This window comes from Aphelocoma coerulescens, chromosome 1A (assembly GCF_041296385.1).
Source record: "Aphelocoma coerulescens isolate FSJ_1873_10779 chromosome 1A, UR_Acoe_1.0, whole genome shotgun sequence".
NCBI lineage: Eukaryota > Metazoa > Chordata > Aves > Passeriformes > Corvidae > Aphelocoma > Aphelocoma coerulescens.
Window position 1 is genome coordinate 2,715,933 of NC_091014.1, and position 24,420 is coordinate 2,740,352.

General features: G+C 46.7%; 1 protein-coding gene and 1 long non-coding RNA gene across 9 annotated transcripts in view; both read right to left on the bottom strand.

The window, feature by feature from the left end:
* The window catches only part of EXOC4 (exocyst complex component 4), a 292,499-nt gene that overhangs the window by 150,149 nt on the left and 117,930 nt on the right, over positions 1-24,420 (bottom strand). The gene's annotated exons all lie outside the window — the stretch shown is intronic.
* On the bottom strand, positions 18,214-24,203 carry LOC138121048 (uncharacterized). The gene is made up of 3 exons (XR_011156065.1): positions 24,023-24,203; positions 18,839-19,096; positions 18,214-18,409 (listed from the first exon to the last, which is right to left on the bottom strand). It is a non-coding gene; the product is annotated as an uncharacterized lncRNA (long non-coding RNA).

Consider the following 24,420-nt stretch of genomic DNA (forward strand, 5'->3'; position numbering starts at 1 on the left):
GGGAAATCCTGGGAAACTGGAAATCTGCAGTCCCAACATTTCCAGAGCTGACTCAGCTCCTCGAAGGAACCCCGAGGACACGGAGCTCCTGGATAAATCCTACCCCACCATATGGACTTGGGAAGCACAAAGCTACTGAAGACAAGAGTTTCTTAAACTTTCCTGATGGTATTTAGAAAGAGGCAGCTCTAAAAAAAAAAATCCATGTATTTCAGCTGGCAGTTTAAAGAGTGAACCTGCACGACGTGGCGGCTTTAATCGGGGAAGAAAAGAGGTGCGAGTTCAAGGAAAAGAAAATTATTCACTTCCCCTGTTCAAGTCAGATCCTGCAATCTCCAGTGGGCTCTGTGTCTGAACAGAATTATTGAAGAACCCAGCCAAGCATGAGCTGCTGAGGCAGGGACGAGGAAACGCAGGCTCCAATTAAGAGCGGGGTGTTATTCCTGTTCCATCAAGTCACCCTGCGCTAATCAATATTATTGACTGGGATGAACTCCACGGCGAGGAATAAAACAATCTGTCTGATCTGCTGGGCCAGATGATGATAGATTTGAGGAGAACAGAACCCTGGCACCGAGAGAAAAATGTGCTTTTACATCTCCTTGGCTCTCAGCTTTCCACTGATAATCGTGGGTGCTCTGCAGGCAGGGGCAGGCTCCAGGAGGAAGGAATTTTGTTTGTATTTAAATATTTTTCCCAAAAAAAGATGCTGAGGTGTAAATCCTATTCTTGGTGATGCTTTGGACATCCCAGCTACAAGCCAGCAGTGCAACCTGTTAATGCCATTGCTCCTCCCTCCTCCACTGCTCAAAACACTGGAGTTTTGTTGTGGAAGACCCTGGAGAGAATCCCTGACTGGAGAGGCAAGGATTCCTTTCCCTGTGAACTGGAGATCTCCACTGGGGACTCTCCCTAATCGTATCAAGGTCTGAAATGTGTTATTTACATCGACCAGCCATGATTCCTCCACTGCAGCCCATTCCCTGTGCTGGAGAGACACCAGCATTCCCATAAAAATACCCCAGGAATATTCCTTCATCCTGATTGATTCTACCAAGAGCATCTCCTGCAGGGAGGTAATGGATCGTTCATCCAAATACCCAAAACTGGCAGCTCTGGAGAAAACAGGGAATGGAGAATCCCAGAATGGTTTGGGTGGGGACCTTCAAGATCACCCAGTTCCAGCCCCTGCCATGGGCAGGGATGCTTTCCATGCCCAATGCTACAGATGAAGGAAGGTCTTGGACCTGTGGGAGAGATTCCAGAGGAATCCACGGAGCTGCTCCCAGGGCTGGAGCCCCTCTGCTCTGGAGCCAGGCTGGGAGAGCTGGGAATGTTCCCCTGGAGAAGGGAAGGATCCAGGGAGAGCGGAGAGCCCCTTGCAGGGCCTAAAGGGGCTCCAGGAGAGCTGCAGAGGGACTGGGGCCAAGGGCTGGAGGGCCAGGAGCCAGGGAATGGCTTCCCAGTGCCAGAGGGCAGGGCTGGATGGGAGACTGGGAATTGGGAATTGCTGGCTGGGAGGGTGGGGAGGGGCTGGGCTGGAATTCCCAGAGCAGCTGGGGCTGCCCCTGGATCCCTGGAGTGTCCAAGGCCAGGTTGGACATTGGGGCTTGGAGCAGCCTGGGACAGTGGGAGGTGTCCCTGCCCATGGCAGGGGTGGAACTGGAGGGGCTTCCAACTGAAACCATTCCATAATTCCATGAGGAGTGGAAATGATGCCTTTTTTTCTCTCCTTATCAAATGACCACCAGAGATACAATTTGCAGAGCCTTTCAAACCAGAGCTGAGCTGACAAATTCTGCATTGTCGAGGTGCCCAGGAAAATATCCCCAACTTTCCCACCTGTCTGGGAGCAGCAGTGTTGCAGCAGTTCCCTCTCAGGAGCTAAGTTTGCTAGTTTAATCTGCCCGGTAATAAATTATGAGGAACAAAAGAAAAACAAGGAAAACTTGGAGATGAAGTGGAATTTGTCACCGAGTTAATGACACCTCCTGCTGTGCTGGCAATGAAGTGTGCCCACCTGAATGTCACTGCCAGTGGTGACAGAGACGGGGCCATTAGTGACAGTGTCTGAAATGGAGCCTAAAATGTCAGGCTTCAACATGAAAAAGGGAGATTAGCAGGGAAACTGGAATCTCTGCAGGTGCTGAAAGTCAGAACAAACATTAGGAGAGCTTCAGTTTTCCATTCTGCTTGCTACATTAAAATTTAAATGTTTGCATGGATATCTGCCATGTTTACAGAAAGTGTCTGAGAATCCCGAGATGGTCTGGGGGGAAGGGAACTTAAGGATCATCAGCACCACGGGCAGGGACACCTCCCACTGTCCCAGGCTGCTCCAAGCCCCAGTGTCCAGCCTGGCCTTGGACATTCCAGGGATCCAGGGGCAGCCACAGCTGCTCTGGGAATTCCATTCCAGCCCCTGCCCACCCTCCCAGCCAGCAATTCCCAATTCCCAATCTCCCATCCAGCCCTGCCCTCTGGCACTGGGAAGCCATTCCCTGGCTCCTGTCCCTCCAGCCCTTGGCCCCAGTCCCTCTGCAGCTCTCCTGGAGCCCCTTTAGGCCCTGCAAGGGGCTCTCAGCTCTCCCTGGATCCTTCCCTTCTCCAGGGGAACATTCCCAGCTCTCCCAGCCTGGCTCCATAAACCACCCAGGACAGGAACATCAGGTCCCGTTTTTCCTGCACTGGTTCACAGCAGTAATTCACTGCATTGGCACTCACACATTTCAATTACTTTCACATAGAACCAAACAGAATTGATCATCTCTCCAATTCTTTTGCATGTCTTGAATCCTCAAACCTCTCTGCTTTCAGAGAATCCCAGGATGGGTTGGGTTGGAAGGGACCTTAAAGCCCATCCAGTGCCAGCCCTGCCATGGGCAGGGACATCTTCCACTGGACCGGGGTGCTCAGAGCTCCATCCAACCCGGCCCTGGACACTTCTGGTGGCACAGAGCAGATCATTTCAGGCAGATTTTTCTGTCTGTTCTGTAATGATGATGTTTGTTCCCTCTGTCCTCTCCACCCCTAAACTGGCAGTGAGTGACCGCCCTCTGACCCGCACATGGGGCTCCCATTCCCTCTCCTGGAACAGGAATGAGGGAGCTGAGATGCACCAGATAAAAAAATCTACCTTATCAAGACAGACAGGAATAAGCTCCAGCCAATACTTGATTACTCCCTTGCTGGAGGGGAGAAGCAATTTAGCAGAGGTTTCTGACAGAGGAAAGATTGCATTTCTTGTTTGCTTCTCTTAATCACCCGATCTTCTTTTAATCATGGCCAAGTGGGAATTTATAGGTCAGACCATCAGGAATAAGGGGCTGACGGTTAAAAACACACAGGCACCCAGCTTTTCCCAAAATCAACAGAGATCAGAGCGATGACAGAACTCTGAAAGACCCAAAATCGATGGGGAATTAGGTGGTAACTACTTGTAAAGCGCTGGCTGCTGTCAGGCCTGGGGCAGAGGAATCCGCAGGGGCAGGAAGGGAGCTCAGAGATGATTGAGTGACTCCAAGGGCTGTTCCCAGCTTCCAGTGCCTTGTTACCAGCCTGGACAGGGCACAGGGGACACCAAACTGGCACGGTCAAGGGCAGCAGCACCCTAAAGCCACAGGACTCCGTGCTGAGATCTCTCCAGACACTATGGAAATACTTTAAGCTCATCCTGAAGGTTATAAAGTTCATAACTTTCCATTTCAGTATTTCCTTCAGTGATGAATTCCCAGCCATTCTCCCAGAAGCAGCGTTTGGGGTGATGGTCCCCAGCATGGGGTGCAGGGCAGGTTCCAACCTAAAATTTTCCAGTGAAACACTACAAATGTTGGGCAGAAATTAAGGCAGAGCTCCTGGCTGGTTCCTAGTTTGCCTCATGGAGCAATGGGGTTGTGCTGGGGGACTGGGACACACACAGGAGTCCAGAGCTTCAAAAACAGGCACCAAACCCTGCTGAATTTGGGATTGGGACCGTGACAAGCACCACAGTGACCTAAAAGTCCAAACTGAAGTCAGAGAATCCCAGAGTGGTTTGGGTTGGAAGGGACCTTAAAGCCCATCCAGTTCCAATCCCATGGGCAGGGACACCTCCCACTGTCCCAAGGTGCTCCAAGCTCTGTCTGGCCTGGCCTTGGACACATCAGGGATGGTCAAATCAAGTCAAGTCTGATGGCTGAACCTTCACAAATCCTGTACAGGTATAAAACTGGGAAAGGAGGAGTGGAAATAGTTCAGGATAAAATGATTGGAGGGCTGGAGCCCCTCTGCCATGGAGCCAGGCTGGGAGAGCTGGGAGAAGGGAAGGATCCAGGGAGAGCTGCAGAGGGACTGGGGCCAAGGGCTGGAGGGCCAGGAGCCAGGGAATGGCTTCCCAGTGCCAGAGGGCAGGGCTGGATGGGAGATTGGGAATTGGGAATTGCTGCCTGGGAGGGTGGGCAGGGGCTGGGATGGAATTCCCAGAGCAGCTGGGGCTGTTCCTGGATCCCTGGAAGTGTCCAAGGCCAGGCTGGACATTGGGGCTTGGAGCAGCCTGGGACAGTGGGAGGTGTCCCTGCCCATGGGATTGGAACTGGATGGGCTTTAAGGTCCCTTCCAACCCAAACCACTCTGGGATTCTCTGACTTCAGTTTGGACTTTTAGGTCACTGTGGTGCTTGTCACGGTCCCAATCCCAAATTCAGCAGGTTTGGTGCCTGTTTTTGAAGCTCTGGACTCCTGTGTGTGTCCCAGTCCCCCAGCACAACCCCACTGCTCCATGAGGCAAACTGGGAACCAGCCAGGAGCTGGACTCTGGTATTCCAAGCAGAGCCAGAGTTTATTTTCAGGTCTGCAGATCAAACTCTGCTTCAAACCTGAAGGAAAAGTGACTTCCAAAAGCAGGAGAGGCAGATCTGGATTCAAGCCACGGGACTAATGTGCCCTCTCCGACCTTGACCAGGTTTCTGCCCTTCAGTTCCCCAAAAGGGGAACTGAGATTGAGGCTCCAACCTTCCCCTGGCAAAGCTGTTTTGAGAAATGTCTGAAAAAAGGAGCCAACGTTTTATTCACTGTTTTAAATTCATGCTTTGACTTCAGCTTTCCGTTGAACACAGAACAATGTCCCAAACTGACCAACAAGTCCAAGATTCCTGCCTGAAACAGCTTCTCCTGTGGCACATCCCAGGATTTGGTGCCTGATTTGGATGCAGCCCCCGAGCCCCTGCTCTGACATATTGCTGTGCTGATGTTCCCAGTCCCTCCCCGCTCCCCTATCCCGCCTTGTCTGAGATCCAACACCATATGCATTTAAATAAGTCGCTCTTTAATGTTTCAAAACCTGATTTATTAGTTGCTCACACTCCATCTGCCTTGAAAAACTGCGCCGTGCCTCGGCTTTCACAGCCTGCACAAAAGGTTGGGGTTCAATTTGAGGCTCCTTTATCATTTGATCACCGTGTCAGCCACATATGTAAAGTCTCCTTCCAGCTACAGGAATTGTTTAAAATGCATATTTCTCCTCTTTTTCTTCTTGTTGTTGTTTTTTCTTTTTTCTCCTCTCCCCCAGGCCACACGACCGAGCAGCAGGCACTTTGATTAATGGATTTGTCAACTTGCATATTTAGGGTTTTGTTGGTTTGCCTAAAACTCCCGTGTGCAGATCCGAGCTCTTCCAAAGCGTGGCTGCAGCAGAATCCCTTCTGCCGAGCTGGAAAACGCGCTGGAGCTAATGAGCTGTGATTGCTCACACCCTGCATCCACTTTTCCACTGTTCTCTGCTCTGAGCTTTCTTCCTTTATCTTATCTCCTGTAGCAGCAAATGGCTCCTACCTGAATTTTTTATATCCCTGACATGTTTTCTATTCAGTTTTAATGTCAGAAAGGGAAAAAAAATCCACCACAGTGAGCTAACAAAAAGCAAGCAAAACAAAGTAAGATCTTTCCTGACACAGTGTCGTTTGCTGGTTTATTTTCTTACAAGCTGTTTAACTCTAAAATTCCCATCTTTCTTTCTTTTTTTTTTTTTTTTTTTAATATTTAGAAGCTCCAGGACATTTTTAGACAAAGGAACTGGCTGGAATTACAGAAGGACAAAATGGTTTGGGTGGGAAGGACCTTAAAGATTGTCCAGTTCCAATGGGCAGGGACATCTCCCACTGTCCCAGGCTGCTCCAAGCCCCAATGTCCAGCCTGGCCTCGGACACTGCCAGGGATCCAGGGGCAGCCACAGCTGCTCTGGGCACCCTGTGCCAGGGCCTGCCCACCCTCCCAGCCAGCAATTCCCAATTCCCAATCTCCCATCCAGCCCTGCCCTCTGGCAGTGGGAAGCCATTCCCTGTGTCCTGTCCCTCCAGGCCTTGTCCAAGTGACAAATAAAATGTTGTGTGGTCTTCTGGAAGAAGCATACATGGAATTATAGAATTATTGAGGCTGGAAAAGACCTCTAAGTTCATTGAGTCCAGCCAAGAGCTCCAAAAACGCTCCAGATTTTACCATGATGGTAAAAGGATGGAAAGAGGATTTTGAGGCTGTCACACACCTGGGATCCAGCAGCCCCCAGGAAAGCTGTCATGGGCTTGTTTTCCATGTATTAATGAAGGAGTCGGTTCTAATGAAGATAAATTCACCACTCCTTTGACAAGTGTTGAGAATGTTACAAACCTGGCATGTAAAACAAGGCCGAATAAATCCTCCTTGGTGATTCCACACCAGGATGCCTCCAGAAATTTACACCAACAAAGCAACGTCCTCATCTGCGCCTCCGCTGCGGGGAGGAATTCATTTTCCAGCAATATGCACAACGAGCCCCACTAATAACCCAGCTTCTCCCCCAGGGAATGGCAGTGGATTGTCCACAAAATGCACGGAGCCACTCCCTGCACGGGCAGGAACGCTCAGCTGGCTCCGAGTGGGACCTGTCAGGCAGCATCCTTCAACCTGTTCATCCATAATCTCTTTCAGATGGCTTTCCCCACCTCCTCATCCTCCTTGCTTTGTTTGGCCTGGAATTCAATCAAAGATGAATTAAGACTTGAGGAAACAACCCCCACGGTGGTCCTGGTAATTCCAGAGCTCTGGGTTAATTTTGTTACAGCTTTTATTTCTTGCATTTTCATGCAGAATTGCTCCCCCTGAGACTGTCACTGATATTGGCACCAAACCCCAGGGGCTGCAACCAAACTCAAATGCCAATAAAGAGGAGGGGACTGAGCCCTGAGAGACATCAGAAATTGCAGGCAAACAGCCAGAACTTTAATCACAACTCTTTCAAACGCAGCCGGGGATTTCGAAACTCTGTTATTGTAGGATATGACCCTAATTCCGTGTTAATCAAAGCCACTGGTGGCACAAGAATAACCTGGTGATTTAATAAAACACCATTTCACAGCAGCCACTGTGTCAGGATCAGGATGTTTCCAGTATCACAAATTCCAGGGAGAAGGCTGACCAGCCCTTTCCACGTGTTTCTGTCCACTTCTATCACCAGGAAATTTCACATTTCCCCTAAATACCAACCAAGAACTCTGTTTTATAGAAAAATCTTAATTGATTTCTTTATTTTTGCTTCCTTTTTAATCATTGCTTCAGCTGCAAAGGTATCCAGGATAAGAAAACTGGAGCAGGTTGTCCAGAGAAAGCTGTGGCTGCCCCATCCCTGGGAGTGTCCAAAGCCAGGTTGGAGCACCCTGGGATGGTGGAAGGTGTCCCTGCCCATGGCAGGGGGTGGGACTGGATCATCTTTAAGCTCATTTTCCAACCAAAACCATTTTATCCATCTATGAAAAGCTCAAAAAGTACATGTGGAAAAAAATTCAATTATTAAAAATTTCCTTGTTTTTAATTCCACTTAAAAGCTTCAACAGTTAAAAGCTAAAGAAGCCAAATGTGAACATTTCAGCTTCACCAGAAAAAACATTTCATTTGTGGTTCTTGCTGATTCAGCAGCTTCCAACTACACGAACCAAGCAGTTGGGAAAGTCTGAAAGTTTGGAATCTTGATCTTGTAATTTCAAAATTCAAGGAAATCTGTGCTCTCCTGTTCAGCTGCAGGAAGCAGGAGCAGCCACTGGTACAGGGCAACCAGAAATGGCAAAACCAAAAAGTCGACTCGACATCAAGCAGGTATTTTAGAAGAAGGGGGAGAAACGGCACAACCCGAAGTTATTCCAACACCTTGGAGCACATTCCGGGCTGTCCAAGCTCTGTTGTAACTGCAGCCTGAAAATCCAGTGGTCCCTCTTTAAAAATAGATGGAAGTCATTCCACACTGCAGCAGAGTGGGGAGCTCAGAGGTCCCCCTGTGCTCTGCTCTTCACCTTCCAGCTTCAAACAGCCACAAACTCACTTTGAAAACCTCGGCTCATCAAGAAAAATCAGAAGATGCTGAATTTGAAGGAGGGAGGGAGGATTCCAAGAGCTCTTCCCCCCCACAAGGGCCACTCACAGCTGGGGAAGACAGACAAATGTGACACAGGAAAAGGGATGGGCTGTTTGGAGCAAGACTCGGGAATAAGAAGTCCCACAACACAGCAGAAGCTGCAGATTTGGAGTTTCCCACCTCCTCCTGAATTTTGAGGTTTGTATCGAACTCCCCTGCAAGGTGCTCATGGCCACTGAGGAATCAGAGAATCTTTGATAATCTGAATATCCTGAGCTGGAAGGGATCCAGGGATCCAGGAACAGCCCCAGCTGCTCTGGGAATTCCATCCCAGCCCCTGCCCACCCTCCCAGCCAGCAATTCCCAATTCCCAATCTCCCATCCAGCCCTGCCCTCTGGCACTGGGAAGCCATTCCCTGTGTCCTGTCCCTCCATGCCTTGGCCCCAGTCCCTCTGCAGCTCTCCTGGAGCCCCTTTAGGCCCTGCAAGGGGCTCTCAGCTCTCCCTGGATCCTTCCCTTCTCCAGGGGAACATTCCCAGCTCTCCCAGCCTGGTTCCAGAGCAGAGGGGCTCCAGCCCTGGAGCAGCTCTGGGGCCTCCTCTGGACCTCTCACCCCCAGCCAGCTGCTGGAGTAAAGATCTTTCTCCATTTTCAGGAAAAAGTCCAGATGAAATATTAGGAGGAATCAAAAGAAAGCTGTGAACAAAGCACTGTCAGAGGAGGACTTAGGCTGATCTGAAATAGGTTTATGGCATTAAAGCCACGCTCTGTAAAGGAGCCACAGTAAGTGATGAATTCCTTGACTGTTGAGCCATGATTGTGGCTGGAATTTCGGTTGGAGAGGACAAAACTCCCCCCAGAATTCCCAAAATTCTGCTGGCAGGGAGCTGAGAGCAGCAGCAATGCTGGGAACTCTGCGTGGAGGCTGCTCCCCATTCCCAGAACACAACAGGACAGGCTCCCATGGAACCACCAAGGACAGAGGTGGAAAAACATCCCTGTGTTCTCCTGGGAATGAAGGACAAACCCTCCAAGGTGCTGGAGGAGCTGCCTGGGTTTGTTACCACTTAACTCAGAGACTGCAGGAAAGAACAGGGAAGGGAAGCAGCAGAAATCCAAAAAATCCATTGTCCAAACATCCATTGTTCCTAAAATAATGGGCTCCAGGAGCAAACCTGCCTCAGGTGCTACTTCTGACACACTTAACACACCTCAAGCCAGAGCTCTGAGCAACCCACTGCTATTTTTACATCTCTTTTTACCACAGAACACCCTTCCCTAATGACAGGTTTACACATATCCCTGTTCAAGGCATTTGTGCTTCATATTTTATATAATTTTTTTTTTTTTTGGCAATAGATCACATGTCCCAGTGCTCCACACTTCCACACAGGCTCCTTTCCCAACCATCTGCTTGTTGAACTAATTCAAACTATTATCAGTTTTACCTCCAAGAAAAGAGACACTCCAAGCTTCAAGGAGAGCTCCAATTGCACCAAGGGAGGGGGGGAATAAAAAACCAGCACAAAAAACCCCAGTCTAACAATGAGAGAAATGTCAAGAAACAGAAATGTCAAATCCCTTAGGGTGGGGGAAAAAAAATAAGTTCCAACTCCAGCTCATCTCCAAGCACTGTATTTTGTAATGAAATTACCACTCCATAGTCTTTCCTCAGGGAAAAGCTGCTCCAACTAATCAGAGTGTTGTTTTTTTAAAGTTCAAAACAAACACAGGGTTGTCTATTCAGAATTCATGCCCTGGCTGTCAGGAGCTGCCTTTAACTCTTTGCAAGCAAAGAACCTCTGAATCTTGTCACCAAAAGCTGCAAAATAGCTCCATATGGGAACAATTCAAAATATCTCAGTGTTCTCATGGATTCCCAGACTGGTCTGGGTTGGAAAGGACCTTAAGGACCATCTCATTCCACCTCCTGGTGGACCAGACACCATCATCCACATGGATCCATAAAACCTGTCTCTATTTTCCATGTAAACCTTGGAGAAAAGGGACTTTAACAAAAATAGGAGCATCCTTTTCAGAAAGAAACCTAAAAGTTGTGTATTAAATATTAAAGAAGGTCTGTACAGAACGGTGACTGTGAAGTTCTTGGAGTTCAGCTCCTTCATCCACGATCTCCTTGTGTTAGCCAAGGGATCCTTCCTCCTTCCTCACCTTCTGCCTGGCAAACTCAGCCATATTCCAAGAGACTTTTTATTCCAGCAGCTTTGTCAGTGTCCAGGTAACAGCCAGAAATGGAAAAATGCGACAGACAGAGATGGAAAACCAGACCATTATTTTTGTTGTAGAAATGAAATTCATCATTGAAATGAAATCATCAAATGCACCTCTTCCTTCCTGCAGATAAATCTGAAAGTGCTGCATCTCTTCTGACTGGCTTTTCTCAAGGAATTGCTTTTTATTAGCAAAATCAGCTTTAAGAGTGAGTAGAATTCTTCTGGATTATTCCCTCATTAGGTTTTGCCACCTCAGGATCTCAATTCTCTTCTTTAAAACTATTTACACCTGGAAATATTTTTTTGCCTGTGAGTAGATGGATTTAATTATTGATGAAACCTTCAAGTTCCTTAACTGCAAGCCAGCAGGATGGTTTAACTTCATTTCTGGGATGACACCAAACATGCTCACGGTGCTGGCACTGAAGAAGTGAAATAGCTACAGCTGAAGACACTTCCAGATGTTGGGGCAGAGCACAGGAATCCACAAAATTCCTCTCCAAAACCATCCCAAAGCAAATGTGGAGCAAATAAAATCCTCCTGCCTTCAAGGAGAACAGGAGCCTCTGCACCCAGCCCCAGAAAGGCAGCTCCTTTTTGACCTCTACTCCTCACTGCATTTAAATCAATCTGTTTACGGCTGTTTGGAGACCTGAAAACCAAAGTCTCAGCCTTCCATTAATATTTTAATTGAATTCATGAATATTCATGATGGGTTTGCTTCTTTAGAGGACAAGATGCGATAATTAAATAATTCTAATATGTAAATGTGTTCCTGTCATGACACCTTGCCTTCATCTACATTACAAAACTGAGGCAATTTTAGCTCTTTTATTATTTATGTAATTCTGGTTCTATTGGCTGATTTTTTTCTTCGAGCTCCTGACACAGAAGGCAAATCTCAGTTACTGGTTCAGTCATTATGGACTATTTCAAAGTCATCTGCCTCCCCTGACTTTGGCATTTTGGGAGGAATTTTATTTATCATTATTTTGATACGATCCAGTTTCTGTTTCCGAGCTAATTCCAACGGTGAACACCTGGTATTTTTCACAAACCCAGGAGAAGGCAGCAACCCCAAAGTCTTTTAGGATTTCAACATTTCTTAGACTTCAGTACCAACAAAAAGTACCTGGGTCAGGCTGGACAGGGCTTGGAGCAACCTGGGCTCGTGGAAGGTGTCCCTGCCCATGGCAGGGCTGGGATGAGCTTTAAGGTCCCTTCCAACCCAAGTTATTCTGGGATTCCATGAAAAATGTTTGGTTTCTGTGAGAAACAGAGTGGCAGCTGTTTTCTAAAACAAATCCATTTCTTCCCTTTGCAGCTTTAACCAACAACATCGAACTCTGGATGATTCCAGCAGGTTTTCCCTGTAGTTGCTTTGAAATCCCCCCATTTCCACACAAACGAAAACCTAAAGGATTTCAAGTGAGGACAAAAAAGCTTGAAAGGGTTGCCAGGGTCATTAATTCACCCTTCAGCTCCTCCACACAACCTCCCACATCTCCCCTTCACACCCACCTCAAGCTCAAACCCAGTTCTTGCCTTCACTCTTCAGACCTCACTGCTCTACTTGTTAGAAACTTTTTTTTTTTTTTTTCCTATTTCCAGGTTAAATTTCTTTTTGGCCACTTCATTCCTGTCTGTGGCAACTCCAGTTTTCAGTCTGGAGCTCCTTCCCAGCCCTTCAAGGTGCCTGATATTTTGTATAGGTAACAGAATCAAATTCCAGCATGAAACAGTCCTTTTTTCCCCAATATAAACAGCCAGAAACTGCATCCAACATTTCAGATATTAAAACTTTCCAGTCTCTGCTGGGCAGCCTGGAGTAATTCTGTAACAAACAAGTTTTCCTCATCCCCCAACCATTTCCCAATGGATTAGCTCCAAGCTGAGCTCAAATCAATTCCCAGGTGCATTCAGTATTAAGGAATTTCATCCCTTTTCCTTTGATTCCCAAGATCACCCAGCTTCTGGAGGTTATTTCATCCTCACCATCACTGCGGCCATCACTGCAAGGATTGACAGTCATTAAAACACCTCCTGAAACAAACCTAATGAGAAAGCAGAGTCCTGAAGGACACTGAAAGACATCAGGTGACAAAATGCCAATTAAACACCGACATTGTTGGAGGATAATATTTGACACAACTTGTGCTAATTTTACATAATGCGATCTCTTGGAATTGAAGACTCTGAAGGACAAAGCCAAGGGAAGGAGAATTCAGCACCTCAGACTGGAGTGTGCAGCTCCTGAGGGAGGGAAGGAACCATTCCCAAAAATACACTGCCTCCATAAAAATCTCAACAACAGCTGAAAAACAAATGTTAAAATCAAGTGAGTTTGGCAAGAACAAATCCTGCGGTAAAAGCAGTGCTGTGGGAAGAGCTCCTGCTCCATCCCAGCTCCAAACTGGACACAGAGAAAGGCAGATCCTCCAAAGCTCTGTGCTGCCCTTGGCTCACCTGAACGTGACCTTCCTGCTTGGAATATTTTCCATTCAAAGCCACTTCATTGCCCAGTTTGAGGTGGCTGCCACACAGCTGGAGCAGTCGACTTCAGCTTCGGACTGGTGTTACTGGACTTTTTGGGGGTGACAGTTTGACAGCGTTGATGTCCTGCCAGGTGAACCAGATGGGTTCATTCATTCCCTCTCCTTGGCTTTATTTGGTCCCATTTCCACAGAGAGGGGGAAAAAAGGAACTTGGATAAGTAATTAATCTCGCTGATTCCCTTAGAAAATAAGGAGCTGTGTGCTGGAACAGAGCAGTCCTTGCTGAAAGTCAATCCCAGACAATCCCAAAGAGATGATCAAATGATCTGGAGCTGGGAAAGGAATCACAAGGACCTGAGGCAGTCAAACCACAGAGGCTTTCCCAGAAGTGCTCTGGGAGTTTTCCAGTCTCTTCCAATACAAAATCATGGAATGTTCTGAGCTGGAAGTGACCCACAAGGAGCCTTGAGCCCAGCTCTTGGAACACGAAGATGCTTCACATGGATCCCATGGAAAGGGGCCAAGAGCTGCCACGTGTTTGTGTCGTCGTCGTAAAATAGAGAAGATCCTGAGTTGGAAGGGACCCACAAGGATCAAGTCCAATTCCTGGCCCTGCAGGACCACCCCAACAATCCCACCCTGTGCCTGAGCGTTGTCCAAACACTCCTGGAGCTCTGGCAGCCTCGGGAATGTCACCATTCCCCATTCCAGTGCCCAACCAATGTCTATGATCATTGCCACCACACTCAGATGGTTCCTGGGGAGCTTCACTGCCCCTGGTTTGGTTCTCAGGGGTACCACCAGGACAGACCCATCCTGGAGCCTCTCAAACAACCATCAACCTGCACAGGGTTTATTCAAAATGAGTATTTTGCTACATCCCTGCTTTCCCTGAGGGTGAAGAACATCCTTGATAATTCCAGCTCATCCACAAACCTCGGAGAGAGCAATGAAAACCATCCTTGGAGTGACTCAGGGTTTCAGCAAAGCAGGGTATGGGATGCCTGCACTCCTCAAATCAGCTGAAATACCAGGAAACCAAAAATATTTTCCATCTCCCAGCTGGGGACATATCTCAGTGTGTTTAATTCCAGATTTCCTTCAGGTGACAGAATTGTTGCTGATTTAACTCTGCAGCTCTGGGCTGAGGCACTCGCTCAGGAGCCACTTGGAAATCCAATCATTTCCAAAATACAGCTTCAAAGAAAAAACCAAAAAAAGCAGTGGAGAGAAGCACCAAAGATCACTTCCACCTACTCCAGTATTTTCCTACTGAATGAAGAAACTGAATGCAAGGATTGAAAATTCCAAGCCAAAGATGAGGAGGAGAAGCACTGAGGATTTCATCAATGAAATTGTGTGAGAAACAGACAAAAGGAGCCATAGGAATCAATTAGGTTGGAAAAGACCTTTAAAATCCTCAAGTCCATCTATTTATATATAAACCCTTCAGAAAGCAGGGAATACTGAGAAGCTCATGGATTCTTTACAGGAAATTTTAATTTAAAAGCATCCTATCTATGAACAGGTAAAAAGCATCACATACATCTTGGACTAAATCAACCAAATGAAAGAAAAAGGTGCCTAAGACAAAGAAACCAAAGAAAAAACTGAAATAACACATCTGATACTGCATTTATAGCCAGAGGTCTGTTCAAAACAGCAGAATCCCTGAAAATTCACCAAGGAAAAGCAGTGAGAGGTGCAGGTGTGCTGTGGGCAGAGACATCTCCAGCTCTGAATCCACCTGCATCTCCCACTGCCAGCTCTTGGAAAACTTACCCATCCTTGGCCTGTTCCCCTCATGGATCCCAGGCAATCACACAGTCCAGTCATATTGAACCGTTCCTCCAAATACAGACACACACATATATATATTTATATATATATATTTATGCACACATCAGTTCCTTTTTTGCTTAATTAAATCCAGCACTCAACGCTGGATAACAAGATGTTGATTAATTTACTGATTTGATTCCAACACTTCCTGGCTGCGTCAATCCCCTCCCTCCAGATCTCCAGAATAACCTTCACTCCTCTGAAGGAGGCTGGGGGTGGCATCATTTCCTTCTCCTTTCACATGTGCAGCTAGGACAATGATCCAGACATCCATTGGGAGGGACTGCAAGAGCAAGGAACTCATTTTCAGCCAGTTTGCTGCACACACCAGCTGAATACACAAAGCTGATCCAACGGGATAAACCTGGGGAAGGTTATTCCAGCCCTCACTGCAAGCTCAGCACAGCCAGGAAAAATCTGAGGCATCAGCAAAGATTTGACCATGGTGGTCCATGGTATAAAAATCCAGCTGTGCATGGACAGAAATGTGCCACAAAATCATGGAATCAGAGAATATCCCGAGTTGGAAGGATCATTGAGTCCAGCTGCTGGTCCTGCACGGGACACCCCAAATTTGGAAATAATCACAGAATCCCAAGTTTGGGTGCAAAGGGACCTTAAATCCCATCCAGCTCCAATCCCCTGCCATGGGCAGGGACACCTTCCACTATCCCAGGCTGCTCCAAGCCCCAATGTCCAGCCTGGCCTTGGACACTTCCAGGGATCCAGGGGCAGCCCCAGCTGCTCTGGGCACCCTGTGCCAGTGTCACCACTCTCACAGCCAAGAATTCCTTCCCAATATCCCACCTAAACCAGCACATGGAATTCCAGAATGGTTTGAGAGTTGGAAGGGACCTAGGCACGAACACCTTCCACTACCCCAAGCTGCTCCAAGCCCTGTCCAACCTGGCCTTGAAAACAAAAATAATAAATCACATTATTTCTCAGAACACGAGGGGGCTGAAGGAATCTGTAGGAAGCCAAACATTGTTCTGCTTTTAGAGTTTGCTGGATGGAAAACCGACCTAGAAAAAAAATGTCCAACACTTCAAACCAGGAAAAAATGAGAATTAAGGACATAAGACCTTATAATTTTTGTTGTCCTTATAATTTGGATTTACAAGTCTTGTGAATAAAGATGCAGGAGATAAAGTCCCAAACTCACACCCTGCAGGTCAGCCAACACACCCTAAACCACAGGCTGTGGTCCATGAAATTCAAATGGGCCTCATAAACCAACTTCCCTCGTTTGCAGCTACTCAAGTGCAATAAAGAGAAGCCATAAATAAATTGGCCACTTCCCCACCACCTCTTTTTTGCAGCTCCGGAGCTGTCACAGGACTGGGAAATGATTGAACACCATCACTTCAGCAAAGCAAAAAAAAAAAAAAAATTAAAAATTGAGAAGTCCTTCCAGCAATAAAAATAAAAATGAAATTTATGACTGACCCAAAAGCTATTTTTTTCCAAGACAATATCTGCCAGCCCTCACAAGGACCACAGACCCCTAATATTTCCGCTCTGGGCCATATGTGCCATTCTCAGGCAAAAATAAATTTGTTAACAAGTCTGCAACAGCAGTTGGCACTTGTTTCTGCCAGTCTGTACGAACATCTTGAGACTTTCTTTAATAGGAAAAAAAAATGGGAAAAGAGAACGTTTTAGAAAAGTACAAACCCAGCAAAACATGCCTGAAACGTAAGGGGAAAAAATAGTAATTCGAGCAAACATTTTAAATTAATAGACAACAGAAATGCTGGCAAAGTTTGTTGTTCATAAGCTTCGGGATCATGCAGGGGTCCTGAACATTTTAAACATTCAGTGTGACCATCTGTCACCAACACAGGCACCGAACAGAACGAGCAATTACCAGAGCCCTTCTCAGACAGAATCTGTCAACCACAGCCAGCCCGGCTGCCAGGAGAAATCAAACGGAGTTGATGAAAGCAGCTCGTCCTTCTGGGAAAAGGGATCGGCTCCACCCGAGCAGGGGAGCAGTGGCTGAGGGGGAAACAGCAGCCAAAAAGCTCGTGGTGGCTCCGTGGTGCTCAGGGAATATTTGTGGGGATGGTGGCCACCAGGACTTGGGCCGGAGCTCTCATGGTGCTGGCACCACCCAGAAACAGAAAGGCAGAGAACTCAGCGATTAAGTGCTGAATTCCTTCTAGAATATGATCCATCAGAATGATTTGGGATAAAAGGGAGCTCAAATATCATTTCGTTCCCCCAAGGACACCTTCCACCATCCCAGGTTGCTCCAAACCCCGTCCAGCCTGGCCTGGGACACCTCCAGGGATGGGACAGCCACAGCTTCTCTGGCATATGAACCAAGTTTCTTCAATAATACATTTAATGACCTAATAATTGTAACAAAAGGACCCAGAGAGAAAGGAAACACCAAGGTGGAGAAGGGAGAAAAGGGAACAGGACTGTGCAGGGGTTAACGAACTGAAGGAATTAAAAAGTAATATTATTTATCCTGAAAGAACAACTTCTGCACTGCAAAAAGGTTCCTAATCCAAATCCACAAGGATAAGCTAAGGAGATGTTCCTATTTATTCTTTGATCAGAAGTTAATGTGGAAAAAGATGCAAACCAGAGATGAAGTCGTTACCAACACACAGGAGGATGGGATACTCCACACCTTGGCCACTGGAGGAAGGGAATACAATTTAACACTGCCTATTTCAGTGCATTCAGAATGTTTGCCATGAGGTAAACACTGCAGGACTTGGAATTTTAGAAGACAAATTCAAGTATTTCCATCAATCTCAGGAACTCTTGGGGCCACACAGACCGTGGAGCCATAAAAGCAAACATGATCCAAGAGACAGGGGACTGTTCCCAGTAAGGTCAGGAGAGCAATCCTATTAATATTTAAGAAGTCTTGAGATGCCAGGAGATGCATTAGCAGATCTTACAAGAAAAAAAAATAATTAATGAAATTAAAAGATGAGACAAGGAAACACAGGAGAGGAGAAGAAATTATTCTGAGACTCTGTTAAAACACGAAACACAAAGTGACCACGATGAAATCCAGATGGGATTATCAAAATAACATCTATAAATGTCAAAGCAGTGAACTTCTGGGCTGGTTTTTCAGTAGAAAATCAAAGAAAGGCCAAGTCTTGGTAAAAGCATCCCTATACTTGAGTGATTTGTTGTCTCAATGACTGAGTGACTCAAGCAGCCTCTCCAATGCTGTCACGATGTATTTAGAGATGATTAATGGAAATACAGCCTCTACTCAACCTCATTTCTGCAGAACTTTCCTACATCCCTCCAAGCCAATATTCTTTGACAGCTCTTACACCACATCAGCTCCATCAGGATCAAATATTGACAGGAGCCTGGCAAATACTACACGAGAAACGATGTTTTATTTAATGAAGTAATTAAAACCTGCAGTATCAATATCTGGGAGTCGAGATGTTGATCAGAACACGAGCCTGCTTCTTCATAATGACAAAAAGTGTGTGATCCTGTGGAGTTCACAAAGGAAATGGCATTTCAGGCAGGAACAGAGGAGAAAGGATGAACAAGGGAACTCAACTGCTTGGTTTGATAGGTGGGGTGCTCACAACAACACAGATCCAGCAATTTCTAGTGACTTTTTTTTTTTGTGGCACCTGATACATCTCTTCAATTGGCTCATTTATCACAGAATCGACTTTAAAACAACTTTCAAACTCTTTTTTTTTTTTCCCCCCAAAGAGACTTGCATTTTCTCACTGCTAATCTGTCTTATGGAACCTGGATTTTAACTGAAAAGTACATCAGTAAATTGGCATCCCCTACTGAGACAGATAAGAGCTTCGAGTCACTGAATAAAGATGCCGGAACTGTGACAGGTATCTCTGAAAGCTCTTTTGAAAATTCCTTTATAAATAGTATTTATTTGGCTAAAATACCTGATCAGAGCAGCACTTCTGTAATCTGACTGTTTGCAAAGTGCTTTAGTTCTTGAGATAAAAGCTGCTACAGAACTCTGAGGATCATCTGGAGGAGCAGTTTCCACGTACGTGTCAAAAGCTTTTGTCCCCAGCCAGGTCTAATTTCATGGCAATTGGGCTCATTTTGAAATCTTCATTTTTTCAGCTTTCCAGTTACACAAGGCACATGTGAAAAGTGCATTAGGCTGGGAGAAGTCTCCAAAGCAGCAGAAAATCCTTGTAAGAGAGCAGAAAAAAAAAAAAAAATCAAGCCATTAACTGAATTTGCAGGGACCTGTTGACCACGAGACTGAGATTTTATCAGGATAAAGGCACAGGGACACAAAGAATTCCCTTTCCTTCATGTGCCATCCTCTGCCTGGTCTTTGTCCCCGGGGTATTTACAGCATCCTCTGCTCCCGCTGGATTGTTTTCCCTACATTTCAGCGTTTCAACTCTCAAAGAGTTAACGAGTCTTTCCCAAATGAGATCTCTGCAGGTGTCAACTCCTTGGAAGCAGATAGGTCCAAAGGGCAGACACATCCTTATAATGAGAGAAAGATTAAGAGGGGGAGAGAAAAGGAGCCAGCATGAGGCATAAGAAGTGCTTTGATGAATGATAGAGCCCAGAATTAATGAGATCTGGTAATTTTACATTTCCAGAAAGCCGTGGTCATTAGGATGGGGAGGATCATTGCTTTATTCAACCGGAACAGAGGAAAGTTTAGGACAAAAGGCGGCTCATCAAGGAATCCTCTCCTCCTTTGAGGTAACACGGCTGGGATTTGCAACATTCCCCATCCCTGCCAGTGCCAGGTTTGTTTGGTTGCTCTTTTCAAAACCCATCAGCTCCAGTTGCTGCCACCTCAGCAGAGCAGGCACACCCTGGCCAACAACTGTCTGAGGAAACTCTGCTCTTTGGGAAACAAAAAAAGCTGTTGTAACCTCCCCTGAGTGGAAAATTCTCTCTCAGCACATTCCCCATCAGCCAAACTCTGCAGCCTCTTGGTTATTCTTCGCAAGCTCATCTCTTTTCCTGGTAAGAGCTCAACAACAGTTTGTTTCTCTGTTTAATCTTGGGGCAATTTGGTTTTTAGTTCTGTAGCTTAAACCAGTAAAGCCTGCTGTAAACAACAGCAACACAGAGGGAAGGTGTGGCACACGAAGGGTCAGGTTGTACAAATCCACATTCGTATGAATTTACTGTGAGCAGCCATGATGAGAAGGACTTGTGGGTGTTCCCAGCTGTGGGAAGCAGGGATGGCAGGGATTCTGCCCCTCTCAGGTGAGACCCCACCTGCAGAGCTGGATCCAGCTCTGGGATCCAACGTCAGGAGGACGTGGAGCTGCTGGAGAGAGTCCAGAGGAGGCCCCGGAGCTGCTCCAGGGCTGGAGCCCCTCTGGAGCCAGGCTTGGAGAGCTGGGAATGTTCCCCTGGAGAAGGGAAGGCTCCAGGGAGAGCTGAGAGCCCCTTGCAGGGCCTAAAGGGGCTCCAGGAGAGCTGCAGAGGGACTGGGGCCAAGGGCTGGAGGGCCAGGAGCCAGGGAATGGCTTCCCAGTGCCAGAGGGCAGGGCTGGATGGGAGATTGGGAACTGGGAATTGCTGGCTGGGAGGGTGGGCAGGGGCTGGGATGGAATTCCCAGAGCAGCTGTGGCTGTTCCTGGATCCCTGGCAGTGTCCAAGGCCAGGCTGGACATTGGGGCTTGGAGCAGCCTGGGACAGTGGGAGGTGTCCCTGCCCATTTTTGAGGCATCTCTTGAGTGTCTTATCCAAGCACTGTGAAAGTCTTCCCTTCACATCCTTGAATTCCTTTTTATCCTTACTGCCACCACAAAAAACCCAAATTCTTTTCTTCCTCAGCCATGGCACCACACAACAAATTGGTCTGACCCATTTCCAGCCTGTTTTTGTCCTTCCCCCCCTATCCAAGCAGGCCCTGAGCCGAGGCTCTGCCGTGTGTCCCCCTCACACCAGCGATGTCACCAAACTCAGCACTAACCCACAAGGAATCACCAGAACCCAAAAAAAGCCACCCTCTCCCAAACCTTGATGCTTTTTCCCTGCCCTCGCTCCCTTCAAGTGGGAGATTTACTGTGAATGTTCCACCTTTTGAGGAATTTCAATCACCTCGAACGTATCTGGGTGTTGTGATTGACAGGAAGCCTCCCGAGATGGCTGTGCTCCCTCACCAGCACCATTCCTCCTCATAAATATTTATACACAATTTTCAGTTTTTAACAGATTCCAGATATTCAGACCTCTTCTCGTTGAAGCTTCCTCGTATCTTCAGAAATTGTTTGAACTGATTTTTATTTTGCTTAACGTGTTGGTTTTACACGTGGATAATGATCAGCACTGAGGAACAGCGAACAGGAGTCCTCACATCACCGGTGCCCTAACATGGATTTGCTCCTCCATTCCCATAAAATGCAACTAGCAACCAAGATTTTAAGAGATGATAAAATAAAATACAGAAAAAGCAGATACTACTAAAAAGTAAGTTATTCCTTTGGGGTTTTTTTTGGTCTTTCTCGTGTTTGACCACTCACAAGTTACAATATTTTCTTTGGCAACTGTTGCAACCCAAACCTAGGAAAATGTAATTATTACTAAAGGATTAAACCAGTCTCTGTTTCTCTGAGGCTGGCTCAGCTCCCATCCCACATTTCACACTTCCCAATGTGGTCCTTTAGGAGTTCAGCCAGATTTCAGAAATCTGCCACATCTGATCACCTGTTCTGGTGTTTCCTTCCATTTCTCCATGTTCTTATGCCTTCCTTAGGATTTTTTTCCCTCTGACATCTGTTCCTTCCACAACATTAAGCCAAATCACTTCTAGGATGATTTGCTAAATATCAGCCTCATTCTTATTGATATTTTACCTTCTTCCCTAAACTCTCCACCTTCTCCTGATGGTGGGAGCGTGCTGGAAAAGGATCCATATCCATTAAAACATTTACAGCCTTTCTTCTCTTCTGCTTGGTTTTTATTCCCTCAACTTCATCCTCAGTCCTAAGCTGAATGAGGGAATGTTTAGATGGGATATTGGGAAGGAATTCCTGAGGGTGGAGAGGGGCTGGGATAGAATTCCCAGAGAAGCTGTGGCTGTCCCTGGATCCCTGGAAGTGTCCAAGGCCAGGCTGGACAGGGCTTGCAGCAGCCTGGGATAGTGGAAGGTGTCCCTGCCCATGGCAGGGGTGGGAATGAGATGAGCTTTAAGATCCCTTCCAGTCCAAACCCTTTTATAATTCTGCAGTCATTCCTCTGTTCCCTTTGGATTTATTCCACAGCTTGTCCCTCACCATAAACTGCTTTTGCCACAGCCATTTCACACAGACTTTTCCTTGCTCAATTCTCCCCTTCAAAGAGATGTGTGGTCCATAAAAAAGCCAAAATGTTATTTAAATCTCAACTTCTTTCAGCTTCCCTCCTTTTATTTTTTAAAAATTCTTTTGTTTCTAACTCATCTGCCATCCTTCAAAGGTATAATACCTGCTGGACCATCCTGGCCTCTTAATCGAAGCTCTGTAGTCGTTCCTCACTAACACCAGCTCCAAATACCCCAAAATTAAGCCCTGAGCCGCCTCCAGACAGGAATTTCTTTGGAGATCACAACAACCAGAGTGACCCAGCTGCTGTGGGGTCACTCCAGTGCCACCTCAGTGCACGTGTCCCATTCAGGCCGGCACACCACATTCCCTAATCCTGCGCCTTCCGACCGCTTCCTCCACTGAAGTGACGCCAACTTTCCCCCGGCGGAGGTTTATCCACTCCAGCCCGGCTCATATCCCACAGCTCCCAAAGAAAAAGCCCCAGCTGCTCCTCACAAACAGCTTAATCCTTCCTGGCACAGGAACAAGCTGGTAAGGAAACGGGTCATTAACGGGAATTAGAAACCGGCTTTTCCCAACAGGAGCGGCACGGGCCGGGATTACCCTTCCCACAGAATTGGGAGGTCACACAGCCCGGCCACTGCTGTCCCTGGGGGGGTCTGACAGGTTTCCAAGCAGGATTGAAGGGTCTCCCTGCCCAAGGAACAGGCAGGAGCTGGATTCAGTGACGCAGGCAGAGTTCCAAATGCTGGAATCCTAATTGGAAATATCAATCTCCAGCAGGGAAGGCAGTTAACAGGATTTTAGAAAATAATATATTCTGCTCTGGATGCAATTATATCCCAGCCCCAGACACACAGAAGTTTGTTTTCATTTTGTAACAGAAAATATTTTGGCTGTTTCAAATATTTTTTAACAATGCCACACACTTTGCCAGATGTTTCATCAAATGTTCTTGAGTTTTTAACACGCCTTTATTTAATATTAGATGTAAATACATATTTGGCTCCCTCTCTGCACAGCTTTTCCAGTGATGCTGTGATTCCTTCCATCCACCCCCTCTAAAAGTATTTTTTTTTTTTGTAATTATTGCTGCTCTTTTCTAAACTTGCTGATTCAGGTTTTGCAAAATCTGGGCAGGTTCTATGATTTAAGTGTTAATAGAGTTAAACCACTGAGGCCTTTTTCAATATGAAGTGCATCTTTATCTTGGAAGAGGAAAAAAAAGGAAGCATTCTGAATCTGCAGAGCCAATTCTAATGTTCTAAGTTCAACAAATGATAGAATCGAATAATTATGTATTTAGGAGGCAGGAAAAATGATCAGTTGCTTTGGGGAGAAAATAATAATCACAGGATTGACTGAATCCCAGAAGGGTTTGGGTGGGAAGGGACCTCAAAGCCCATCCAATGCCACCCCTGCCATGGGCAGGGACACCTCCCACTGTCCCAGGCTGCTCCCAGCCCCAATGTCCAGCCTGGCTTTGGGCACTGCCAGGGATCCAGGGGCAGCCCCAGCTGCTCTGGGAATTCCATCCCAGCCCCTCCCCACCCTCCCAGCCAGCAATTCCCAATTCCCAATCTCCCATCCAGCCCTGCCCTCTGGCACTAGGAAGCCATTCCCTGTGTCCTGTTCCTCCAACCCCTGTTCCCAGTCCCTCTGCAGCTCTCATTAATAACAAAAATTCCGAGCTGAGCTCCGCTCCAAGAACCATCCAGCGCTGCCTGTTAACTTGGTAAACAACAAAAACAACCCTGAAAAGAATCTAAAAATGGGGGAAAAAATCAGAATGCAAAGCAAACAAATCCAAGAAACCAAGTTGCCCCAAACCTTTCACTCCCAGCCTCCTTCTCCTGGATGGGAGCAGCTGGAACCCATTGATGCTCCAGCAGCAAGAGATGCTCCTCCAGCCAAGCCCTCTTCTCTTTAGGGCTCTTTGAAGGAGCTATGTTTGTGTTATTATTTATTTTTTAACATAAAAAAACAAAACAAAAAAAAGAACAAATGACACCAGGAGAGCACAGAGAAAGGGAAATGAGAGACTGAGTAAAAGGAAACAAAATTCCCCCCCCAAGCTCCAACCAGAGGCAGCTGCAGGGCAATTAAACTCAACAGTTTACAGATGTTCCCGGAGAATACTCAGTCACAATGGCACCAAATTGATCTCCTTTCTTAAAAACTTGGTGCACAAAGCTTACTTTTTTTTAAGGGCTCTCAGAATAAAGTTT